This window comes from Astatotilapia calliptera, chromosome 14 (genome assembly GCF_900246225.1).
Source record: "Astatotilapia calliptera chromosome 14, fAstCal1.2, whole genome shotgun sequence".
Lineage (NCBI taxonomy): Eukaryota > Metazoa > Chordata > Actinopteri > Cichliformes > Cichlidae > Astatotilapia > Astatotilapia calliptera.
This window is the reverse complement of record NC_039315.1, coordinates 12451979-12461521: the sequence shown is the minus strand read 5'-3', so window position 1 is coordinate 12461521 and position 9543 is coordinate 12451979.

Here is a 9543-nt window from a genome sequence, read left to right as displayed (position 1 = left end):
TTCGTTTGTTCAGACCAAATAAAGATGGTCCTTTATAGTGTAAAGTTGCATGAATGCAGTGATTCCCAAACAAAGGTTTAAGACCACCTACATGGTCCTTAAACGGAGGTTTGGGGTTAAGGGAGGTGCGATATTAACAGCTGAACGGATGAAATAAAGATACATGTTATACAGTGTTTCTTTGGTTTGTTTTTCTGGTGAAAGAATTTCATCTGATGGATATCTCAATCTTAATTTAAGCTAAATAGTAGCAACTCTCTTTAACTTAACTGCTTACTTATTGTAGACATACAGACCAGTTTATAAGTATTTGGGCTAACTATCTTGTTCTTTTTCTTGGGCTCTGATTGTCAGTGCATTCAGTTTGAAGGTACCATGTTCAAGCTTTAATTGGAGTTTATATCGATCATGTGAAAAGGACAGTCTTCTTGTGACTCTGAAGTCCTGACAATAACTAACAGCACTCTCAATAGTTTCATAGGAATTACCAAATATTACCAAAATATTCTAGAGTCAAATATGAAGCCGTCTGTCCAACGGCTAAAGCTTGTCCCAAATGAGTCGCACAACAACACAATGAAAAAGAAAAGAATCAAGGTGTTGCAATTTCCCAGCCAAAGTTCAAACTTCAGCATGATTGAAGCGCTTTGGCTGCAAACTTCAATGAGCTGAAGCAAGGCTGTAAGAAGAGTGGCTCAAAAGTCATCCACGGCAACGTGAGAAAATGATAAAGTCATACAGAAAACGATTCCTTCAAGTTATTGCTGCTAAAGGTGGTTCTGCAAGCAAGTTTTTCACAGGACTGCAGACAGTCCTCTGTAAAAAGAACTGTGTGGGATAGCAAATTGAACGGTAGTGCAGTGGTTAGCCAGAGGCCTTTTCCAGAGAACTTTGCATATTCTTCCTGTGCCTGTTTCCTCAGGCCAAAGACATGCATGTTAGGATAATGATGATTCCAAATCGGTAGTGAGGGTGAGTGAATTATTGTGTCTCTCTTTGTGGTAGCCCTTTCATGGACTGGCAACAAGAAACAACTTTCAGACCGTTTCGACCTTTATCTTTTATGGCAGGAGATCTAGATATTGTGTTTTATGTAGTGTGATAGTTGCATTTGCAACTAACTGGTGATGCTCTTCCAGGGTTTCTATTTTCATCTCGTGCTAACTGTTGGGTCTTTCTGCCTTTAGTGGAATAAAGGAGAATACAGCTAAATCGGACTGAGATCAAGTTGCTGACTTGGGTTGACCTCTTGACCTTGAAGACTTTTTTGATTGCTGAAATGTTGTTTAATGAGTTGTGGTACCTTTGACTGTGCTCGAGTACTCAGGACTATCCTGTAAAGACCTTTTATCTTTTGCTTGCATCAGCAGTGAACACATCAATAAATGCCAGTGTGGCAGTTCCACTACTACCCATACATGCCCAAGCAATAGCAAACATACAGCGTTTGATAGATGACTTTTTTTTTTTGTCATGAGCTGTTGCCATTTTTTCCCTCTAAACTTTTCACTTTCCATCATTCTGACAGGGGTTGATGATTTTCCAGGTCTGTGCTGGTTTCTTTGTGTGTTTTTGCCAACTCCATCTAGTTCTTCTGTTTTTCAGGCGTACCAATGGTTTGCATCTTGTTGTGAATGCTCTGAGGTTAGGGTCTTTAAGTGATCTGTTAATTATTGAAAATGAACTAAAGAAGGTAACAAAACATCTTTAGGTTTGTAAAAACGTTTCACATCTCATCCCAAAGGTTTTTTGTGTTTTACAAATTGTGGAGAGGTACTTTAGGTATCATAAGCCAGCGGTCCCCAACCCCCGGGCCTCGGACCGGTACCGGTCCGTGAGTCGTTTGGTACCGGGCTGCGAGAGTTGAGGCTCAGGTGTGAAATGTATAGTTTTCAGGGTTTTTATCGGTTTTCAGCGTTATTTTGTTATCGTTTTTATCGTTTACTCTGTTTTCCTTGGTCTTTTCATGTGTGTTATGAATAAATCTTCTTTTTTTCGGTACCAGTACTAGTTTTATTTTGTTGTATTTATCCGCGACACCTTAAAGGCCGGTCCATGTAAATATTGTCGGGCATAAACCGGTCCGTTGCGCAAAAAAGGTTGGGGACCGCTGTCATAAGCCATCACCTCTGTTAAATAATGGTTATTCGCAGTGGACATAGATGGCCTTCTTCTTTAGTCTGTCAAATCATCGGTCCTCTTGGTCCAAATTTGAATTGCCATCTTCCAAAGATGTCTTTTGTCCTTTAGGTCCAGGTGTACAGCCGACTGTTGCACAATCATCTATGCTGTCCCACGTTTTTGTGGAGTAACTGTTTAGTTTGTCCTATGTATAAGTCCGAGGATTCCTCACTGCACGGCACATAATAAGCTGTTTAGCTTGTGCTGGGTGTTTCGTCGTTGGGATGAGACAGTTTTTTTCTGATGGTGTTGGCTCCTTCTTTTTTTCTTTTTTCTTTAAAACATCCTCAAGACTCGTTATCCTCCATCTACCAGCTCACTTATCAATTCCTAGTTTTCCTGCTTACTCCTGCTTTATTGACTGAAACCAGCTGCTGGAAAACCAGCTACCTTTGATATACCTCAGGTAAATTGCTTGATTTACGTTGTCATTTGGTTCACCGCTCCTAACTGACAGACAGCTCCGCATCAATCAGCTCTGTGCCACATGCAAACTCTGTTGTTCCAGAATTAATGCAGAAACAACAGCACGAGAAACTTTTAGACTTTCAGGTGGATGTCCAGTTACTTATGAACGACTCAGTGTGAAAATGCACATTAAAGTGGTACTATTAAAATACTGGAATACATGTTTTTGATAAATTGAAAGGTTGAGAGCCAGCCAGGTGCATTATCAGAAAGTTCAGCCACCAATGGGCGATCAAACAACCTCAATTAGTAAATCAAACTGACGACCATGTGTAATTTTCTTAGTACTTCTTCTTTTATTAATTCAGGTACTGACTGGATTTAAATATTTAGCGACAAAATGATTTTATTCCAATTATTAAATATGTATGTATTATGTTTATAATATGCTTTATGATTCATTCAGTGGTTAGTAGTTTTGTTTTTCATTTCAGAAGAGCAGATGGGGTGGTCTGACTGCCTTGCTCATGGGTAACAGGTGGATGTTCTTATTTTTTCCCTCTGTGGATCTGGTCTTTCTAACCTTATCTAACTTTAATTTCCTGGAAAATAATTTAGCTTCAAAAGCAAATGCACAAGTTTGCCTCGGAAAAAAAAGAAAAAAAATGACAATCACCTCCCTAACCCCTCCACCTCCGTCGTCAGTCCGAGGCCACGCTCAGTGGAGGAGCAGATTGAGTGGGAGCAGTGTTAATGTAATCTCCTCTGTTTAATTAGAGTGAGCGTGGTGGGCAGCTAAAGCAAACCGCATTACCCGCCATCTGGTGAGGAGCATCTCTGCTTTTACCCACTCTCACTATCATTAGCCTCTACAAGACAAGATACAAACACATACATGACAGCTATTTATTCATCCTGCCACTTTCAATACAGACTGCATGCTGCATACCATGATGAGGCCATACTCACGCTTAGACCTGTCATAAATGCATTGTCCTGTAATTACAATATGTTGCACAACAAAACCTCAAATCTGAAATTTAACTATAAAAGCCACAGACACCGGAGCTTTATAAAGGAGCGTGTGGCATTCCTGCTGTGACTTCCTATATATTTAATATACAGGAAAGGCCAAGGAATCGGACTGAGAAAGTAATCTTCCTGCATTTATTATCACTTTGCATACGGATATTACTTTACACAAGAATTAATCCAGCTTTTACGTTGATTTAACTGCAAGCTTATCCTTAGTGGATCCTAAATGGAGGTCTTCAACTCTATCACAAGAGGGCAGTGTGTTACTACAGTTCACGTCTAGCTTTGGCTGCGGGAACGGCTCAGAGCTCAGAGGATTTACTGCTCCACAGAAGGCAGAGCTCACTGGCAGCCAGTAGAGCAGTACAATTATCGAAGCACAGAGGGAGCGAAAAGCTGACAGTAAGAGTAAGTGTGTGTGTGGCCACTGGGGATTCAAAACCCTGCCCTCACCTCGTGCTGCCTCATTACCTGTGCGGCTTACAGTGGCAACATGTGATTGTGCTGTGACACTGCAGACGCACGGAGCCAACAGGCATGCTTTAGCAGAGTTAAGGTTCAGTTCAGTAATTTCTGAATATATTCATCCGATGCCCCCGCAGAGCCCGATGCTTTGGACCTGTCTGCAGGAGGAGGATTTTTGGCCCGTGTTTTTTAGGCCCTCTCAGATGCATGTGGCACACTTACTGATCCTACCCCTGCGACTGCCATGTTTTGCTGAGGCTTCCTCCACCCTACTTTGCTGTTCAAGTGGAAAAAGACTGCTCCATCATCTCAAATGCTGGCTGAATAACTGCATGAAGCTCCAGGCTTATGAGAAAACCTGTCTCCTTTTTTTCTTTTTTTACAAAATTGGAGAAATCTGAATTAATGTGCATATTTTACCAGATAGCCCAATTTTCTCCTCTTTGCCTTCTTCTCATTCTGCCTCGATGCTACACATTTCTGCATACTGTAGATGAAAAATGTTGTAAAGATCCAAGTATTCTACACAATCAATGATTCAACATTCATGTTCTGTCTTTCTTTATTTCATCCTCATAGCAAGATTCTTAATTATGTTTAAGATACCCAGGAAAAACCTGACCCCAAATCAGTACAACACTGCTCTGCGTGATCACCTTTATCCTATTATGAAAATTTCTATCAATTTCAACGTGAGCATGAAACCATGTAAATGATCTGCTATGCTATTCTCAGTCACCAGATTTTAATCCAGGTGAAGGAGACTTGGACCAATTTGTCACCTTCTCCCCAGATTATTACCGCATCTATAAAAGCTTTATATACTGCTTCCAAAAGTTTTAAAGATAAAACATGCTATTTTTGTAATGCACGGAGGAAGATTTTGGAAAGAAAGCCAGGTTTACAATTTCTCGCCGTCGTTTCCAGTCTTTATGTGGAGCCAATCTCACTGTCTCCTATTTTTAGCCTCCCATTTATCTGACAGATAGAGTGATATAAATTTTCTCATTTATCTCTGCTCCTTTAAATAAGTCTTACTTTAAGAACAAAACACAAAGGTACACATTGGAAATGTGGCAGGTGGTGTTAATCAAGAAGTGCCTGACAGATCTGTGGAGGTGTATTTAATGCACACACACACACACACACACACACACACACACACACACACACACACACACACACACACACACACACTGCTGCATTTTGGATTGTGTCCTTAACAAGCTCCACACTTCCCTTGCTGGATCTGTGTGCCCTCCAGCCTTTAATGTCTGTCTCTGCAGAGGGGTCACAGCCAAAAGCATTATTGGCACAACACTCTTGACAGCCCACATAAACAGTTTGTTTCTAAATGCCTTGGTAGGCTGGACTTTGGGGGGGGGGGGGGGGGGGGGGGTAAAAAGCAGTTGAGACAAAAGCTGCCTAAACCTTGAAAGAAAAAAAACAAAACAAAAAAACCAATCCCTCTCTTCTGCTCAGTTAGAACCTACTTTGGGATTTCCGAGTAGGGACCGAGGGACCGCATCTGATGTTCAAGGTCTGGACATTGGACAGAGGCACACATACTAATGGCTGATCAAATCTCAGTGCACCGAGCAGAAAGACAACCCCCACCCCTTCAGAGCAGAGCAGAGAGATAGATGCAGCTCCAAACTGGGCAGCAGCCAGAGTCCTCACAGTGGAGCCTCACACTGTGATACATGAATAAATGAATGAATGTGGTCAACACTGGGACTACTGTTATTGTTGTGGGCGCATTGGTGGGGGTGAGGGGGTCTTAATAAATTTAAATTCCTGATGGAGAGATGCATGAGCCAGGTTCTACCCAGGTCGTCATGATCCGTTATCGATCTAGTTTTGTGGTGTTCGAGCTGTTTATATGACAACTGAGACATTAATCCAACCATTATGGTGTTTATTATTATTGTTATTATCATTATTTTTTAAATAGTTTTAAAAAGGAAAGTCGATTCAGCTTCATATCACTTTGAAGCTTTAACTTTTGGTGATTGAGATCATATTTTTATAATAAAAGATGTTTATCAGAGGCGTGTGTCCCATTTATTATCATGCCTTGACTAACTGTTGCAAAAGTTTAACAAAAATAGATAAACTTGGAATTGCATTTTGTCTTTGTGGATCAAGAAAAAACATATGATGAGGTGTCAAGAGAGGAAGTGTGGTACTACTGTGGAAATCAGTATTTGAAGTTGGTGCGGGACATTGGGACAATCCAGTTGGAGTGACAGATGAGTCCCAGGTGGTGGTGGGATTACATGAGCGAGCGTCTCTGAGTCCCTTCTTGTTTGTAGTGGTGATGGACAGGTTGACAGATGAGGTCAGGCAGACGCCTCTGTGGACTATGACATTTGGAGATGACACTGCGACCTATAGTGAGAGTAGAGAACAGGTGGAAGAGAGCCCGAAGAGGTGGAGGTATGCACCGATGAGAATAAGAACGAAAGTAAGTAGAAACAAGGCAGAATACATGTGTGTGAATGAGAGGGAGTAGGTGGAAAGGCAAAGATGGAACGAGCAGAGGGAGTGAAGGTCCATCCGAAGTAACAGAAACCGCATAAGAGAGGTGAAGAAGAGAGTGCTGGCAGGGTGGAGTGGGTGGAGATGAGTGTCAGGGGTGATTTGTGACAGAAGAGTGAAAGGGCAGGTTTCCAAGATGGTAGCGAGACCTGCTAAGATGTATGGTTTGGAGACAATGGTGCTAACAAGACGACAGGTGGCAGAGCTGAAGATCAGAGGGTTTTTGATGAGAGTGTGGGCAGGGTTAGAAATGAGTGTATCAGAGGGAGCAGTTTAAAAAAAACACAAGGTTAGAGGAAAGGTTGAGATGGTTTGGACAGGAACAGAGGAGGGATAGTGGATATACTGGGTAAAGGATGTTAAATATGGATGCAAAAGGAAGATGGGATTCATGGATGAAGTGAAGAAGGACAGGTTGGTGTGACAAAGAGGATGAAAGGGATAAGGTAGTATTCAGGCAGAAAACAGGAGCAGCCAGAAGAAGAAGAATCTTTTGAGATTTGAGATAACAGAAGCAACTGTAACAGCAAAACCTCACAGTTAAAAGAAAAGAATTTAAAAAATGGAATAAAGTCCTTAAAAAACAAACAAACTACAAATCCACTTAATATATCCTGATGGCAAAGCATGCGTCTGGTGACAGAACAATGGATTCTGGATAAAGAAAATGATCCCTCAGCATATTAGGAGGTTGGTTTGAAACATTTCTGTCAAGCATCAGATCAGATCGCATGTTCGCTTCACAAATGTTCTTAACGACTTCGCCATTATCAAAGTTAACGGCAACGCTTTATCCTTCTTAACAACTACTGATACATTAGACACAACCAGCAAAAACAGAACACAGAGCTACAAACAACACCTCAACTGGAATCTGACAGTTTGCTCTTTGTGCTCTTAACAGGATCCACACAAGTAAAGAAACAAGGAAGCAGTGGTACAGGTATTTCCAGACCATTTTCCTTGTTCTTTAAATTATTATTATTATTATTATTATAACTTAGAGTAGGTGGGTGAGAGGAGGATGTTAGCCAAGCTGAAGTCCATTATGGGCAACACTTCTCAGCCCCTGCATGAGACTGCGGAGGCCCTGAGCAGCTCCTTCAGCAGCAGACTGTCACAGTCATGGTGCAGGACAGAGCGCTATCGCAGGTCCTTCATCCCGACAGCAGCCAGACTGTAAAAATATCCACACAGAATAAATACTAGCTAAAATACATGTGTATCATTATCACTCCCACTGCACCTTATGTACATATACAAATAATACTAATAACAATAATTACCTGGGTGTATATAGTAACCATATGCACACAGCATAGTATTCTGGCTTTTTTGTACACTCATCTTTCTTACTTATTTATCTATTTTTTTCTTTCTATTTTTATTTTTCCAGTATCGCTCTAATTCACTTTTCTTCCCATCCCTTGAGCTCCTGTAACAAGTGAATTTCCCCACTTTGGGATTAAATAAACTCTATGTATCTATTACTTTCAAACATGGAAAAACAGAACAATGGAAAACTTCTATTAAATGATATGTTATATTGTTATATTAGGTTAGAAGACAGTATAAAGAAAACCATAAAACATGTGGAAAATTTCTGCAAAATATGAAAGCAGAAGCCATTTTCGTACTGTAGCTAATTCATAGACTGCATATTGTAGCACCAGAAGAAGCAAAAAAAAACAAAAAGGAGGATGCATGCAAGAAAACAAAACACATAAACAAATGCAGGTGCATATCCCTGACTGAAAATGGCTTCATTCATCTTCGCAAACAGTTTCTCACAAGTGAATGGCAGCTATATAAATCACTGTTTACTCGGCTGTCTGAGAAAACAAATTTCACCAGAAGAGGGAGACATGAAATCCCTGTGAAAATGACCAAACAGCAGCTACGCTCTCCTCGCTCTTGTTTGAGTCTGCAATAGAACAATTCAGCTCAACGCTAATATCATCAAATATTATTAACCTCACAGCCCTACCAATATGAATTTCAGCCGCGGTTCCATTACATGCAATTTACGGTGCTGCCGCTATGCTCATTTCTCTGTTTGATTTCCAAATAATTCCATATGACACCTGTTAGATGAGCCGAGTAGATGTGGGTCATCTTTTGGATTTGGCCCTGACAGTCAGACGAGGAGGAATTTTCTTCCTGGCAGTCGTTCGCTTCACCTGGACTCTAATCCCATACCATCAATATGACAGAAATAAGTAATCCTGTATCAAATGCTCTTTTAGCTACACAAGTCTAATTCACCGTATCCTCGGAATAGGAATTTAATGTCTCTTCAGGAAATGAATTAATGGCGGACTCTGAGCTCCTCTCCGAGAGAGTTCGAGATATTTTATCACCCTCTTCAAACAGTTCACATCTTCTTCATCTCCGCTGTTAATTATTTCATCTATTTTTGGAATAAACGAGTCATTGGGGTCACTTATAATCACCTAATAACACAAAGAAGATGTTCAAAATACAGAAAAACAAGGAAAAAAAATTGACGGCGTGTCAGTTAAAAAGTGAAGAGAGAAGAGAAAGTCTAATCTGTCAGCAGGCAGACAGAACAGACTTCATTTTGTTCTTGAGTGCTGAGATGATAGCTTTGGATTTCAAATCATGCGGATTGACGTGATGTGAGACTTTTCAACAATCTCCAATAATGACCTTTTCTCAGAACCTACAAACTGCCAGGTAATAACGTGTCTCGGGTGAAAATAGACAATCTTTTGGCACAGGTGAAAAGTGTTACCTCGCATCTCGCTGGAGATGCTCCCCTCCTACAAAGGCCCGTTTCAGCTTGCTTCCACAGGCCCCACGACCCCCACCTCCCCCGGACAAACAACAGCTTCATTCTGTGCCACCGCTGCTGACCTCATTGTCTCTTTGTGAAGGGAAAATCCAGAGTTG